We start from the raw sequence: 3603 nt of genomic DNA, 5'->3' as shown, positions 1-3603 counted from the left end.
CCCAACTAGGCATATCTTCCTCGTACGGTATCAAAAATGTGTAAACTCGGCGGTGTTGGAAAGATTTCTCCAAGGGCTTTCCAACCATATCAAGATACCTCTAACTCATCTTGAGCTAGAAGTTATGGTCATTTGAAAAAACCAGAACTCACTCCTTAAACTAAGAAAAAATTCAGATTTTTCCCTTTCTTTCCAAAAGTGATTTTTAATTTCTAAACTTATTCTTAGTTATTTCAAGTTATGAGATGTTACATTTTGTTTGAAAACTTTGGGGTCCTTTCCCATTTTTTCCCATTTCAAGTTTTGGAAAATCTTTGGAGACGACTTTAATGAGATTTCTCGTGGTAAATATTTTGGGCAAGTCTTTGTGAACCCAAGCCTTCATTTCCCTATGATCATGTGTGGATTTAACATTTAAAAAAAGGGAGTTTTGATTAGAAAATTGAAACGTGAGTTATAAGAAAATGGTGATTATGAGTTGAATACATTTTTGTTTTTCAAAATAGTTTTCACCAATGGATTTCAAATGCTTTGTGTAACATTTTATGTAATAATTTTCAGACTTAAAACCTTTATCTTTAGAATCCAGTTTTTGAGTCGATCGATTTGATTCATTTATTCAATTGTTTGATATGGGGTTGTTGGTTCTGGAATTTCATTGTGATTACCTGTTTACTAGATTGTATTGTTTTGGACATTATTCGGAAGGGAAAAGCTTTAGTCTTGCATTTACTATTGACGGAATTAAGGCAAGTGAACTTATTAAATTTGTTAAAACTTTTAGAATCTTGAAGTCTCTTTGTTGAAATTCTACCCTCCTAAGTTCTTCAAAGGAACATGTACAACAACGTGTTTCTATTTGTTTGAAACTTAACGATAATCAATTCTAACAAAACTTTGTATTATTTATAAACTTCAAACAATACAACAATTACAAAGATGTGTAACATAGGGAATTAGAAACTCTAATTCCTAACTAAGAAATTATAAACTCTAATTTCTAGCCACCCAAAGACACAAAACCCTCCGGTTTTATTTCTTCTAATGTTCTTCAAGTTCTACAACTTGCCGAACAACTCCTTCTCACAAAACTCAGATTGTAAACAAGACATTTGAATACAATCTTACAACTTTTCACTTTACTCACAACACTCCCCAAGTTAATATTAAAACTCTCTCAAACCTCTTGATAGTGTTTTGATTTTCTCTCTATATAAGTGCGCAAAATTCTCACCGAAACTATCTCCCTATTTATAGATTTGGACTTGAATCCAAAACCTATTTCAACTAAGAATCCTACTTGTGCTCTACTTTTTTCTCTTGAAACTAAGAAGCTTACGCGTAGGATTCCTACCTTGTGCGGAAGTCGTCTTCGCCACATCTTCAACTCCTTCTTCAACTTTAACTTTGCCGCATCAAATCCTTGTTGAACTCAACTTTGACTTCTTATTCTTATTTGTCTTTGCCACAAAAAACTTACGTTTCTTTCCGCCTCAAACATATTTTCCTTAAACAAGTAGGAAGTAGTATTTGCCGTAAATAACTATAAACTTATGCTTCTTTCCTTATCCAATTAGGTTGTAGTTTTCCTACTTTAAGTCAGCCTCCTAATTCCTCTTCTAGTAAGCTTTGGCGACTTAATTCACGTTTGCTCAGCTTGCTTCATAATGCATCGGATTTTCAGTCTTCAAAATATACATATACATATTCATATGCACCTAACAAATTTTTCCTTTTTGATGATGACAAACATTGCATTACACAGTTCAAATTACCAGTAATTTCGTCCCCCTTTTGCCATGTTACTGTTACAACTCCTTAACTTTGTCATACTTCAAAATAATGAAACTTCAACAAATTCCCCCTTTTTGACTATGACAAATTTTATCTTCTCGCACTGAATAGGTAAGTAAACACGTAACTCACACATAACTCAAATGCAGTTGCTTCCCACTTTGGACATCAGGCAAAAATAAAACACTGTGAAGGCATACACCATACTAAGAGAAGCAAATTCAATACTATGACCACCGGCTATCAACTACTCAATCACTTAAAAAAATCAGGAACTTAGTTAGCTATAGCAAAGCGTTTGCACAAACATAGGAGATAAACATGAAACTGAAACTCAAACCCAACATTAGCATTAATCAAAAAGCATATACACCACAAATGTAATCAAAATTAAAGATAGAATCAAGCACTTGCTATGAGAAAAAAAAATTGAAAGTCAAAGGCTAGAGTGGCTAGGTAATATCAAAAGATCAGGCATGAGAGGGTAAATAAAAGTCATTTTTCAGTAGCAAAAATATCTTTTGAATTAACAAAATTAGCAGCCTTCTCAATTTCAAAGGTAGCCTTGGTCTATGCACGCTCAATCTTTTTTTTTTATATCATTTTTAAGGAACTTGTTCAATCAATAATGTACCATCTGCAGAAACAATAGTTCATTTGTCTTTAGTTTCAATAGAGTTAGTAAAAAGAATATTTTTTTCTTGAATATCATTAGTAAAGGAACATGTTCTCTCAATCTGTTCCCTGGACGTGTACTATCAGGTGCAGCACCAACTATGATACTTTTTGATATCAATCCAAATTTCCAGTTCATATGGTTCCTAATAGAAGAACTAGGTTCGACGGATGAGTCTCATATTGATTTCCCCTCACTAGATGCACCAAAGTTGAGCCTAACAAGTGAACTTTGTTCAAGTGTAGGGTCCCCAAAATATTCCCCTTCACAAGGTAAATCCTCCAAGGCTTTACCCAATACTAATGATTCCCCCTAAGAACCAGCACACTCTACTTTCTCAATCTATATTTTATAAGGCACCAAAATCGAGGTGTCCTCCACTAAATTCATATCAACCATAGACCATCATATTGGGATAAGGCTTTTTAAGAAGATATTTGATTTGGTAGTTTGTAGGGCATGAATATATTTTGGGACAAGTGGAAGAAATAGGTTCAAGTGCATTGAATTTATATTTTTAATCATGAATAATTATCGTATACGTACCTTAGATCTCTGGATAATGCTGAATTTTGCTTCAATTTTACTAAGTCTCTCTCCATTGCCAGATGCATATACAATGTTATAGTGCATGAGTAGCATGACTTTAAAAGTGGTATAGATACATACAACTTAATGTACAAAACTAAGCATAAAATTCAAGATTAGAGGGCAATATGCGCAATATTCATTAGCCATTGAGGTGTACTCATGTGGCCTTAATTATCCCAAAGTTTCAAATTGTTCCTTTTGAAAGTGTTTTCCTTGGCTAATCATATATGATTGATTGATCATCTGAGTCCAAATAACTGTTAGATATTATATAGGTTGGACTTGTTTCTTTCACAAGCTTCTTCAGTCTTTTCCTTTTTTTTTTCTTCTTTTTTTCACAGTCAATGTTATTCATCCATTCCTTTTTTTGTCAAGTGAGAGGAATTTCTTCTAGTTTCAATCATGCATGTGAAGCAACATGTTCATTGGTGAATGTTGTCTGTTTCCTCTGAAGCAACATGTTCATCTGAAGCAATCATGCATCTGAAGCATCTGAAGATCACTATGATCCCACTTGGGCAGATTAGTTTTCCTTTGAGTAT

The sequence above is a fragment of the Solanum lycopersicum genome, chromosome 8 (assembly GCF_036512215.1).
Source record: "Solanum lycopersicum chromosome 8, SLM_r2.1".
Classification (NCBI taxonomy): domain Eukaryota; kingdom Viridiplantae; phylum Streptophyta; class Magnoliopsida; order Solanales; family Solanaceae; genus Solanum; species Solanum lycopersicum.
This window is presented reverse-complemented; position numbering follows the sequence as displayed.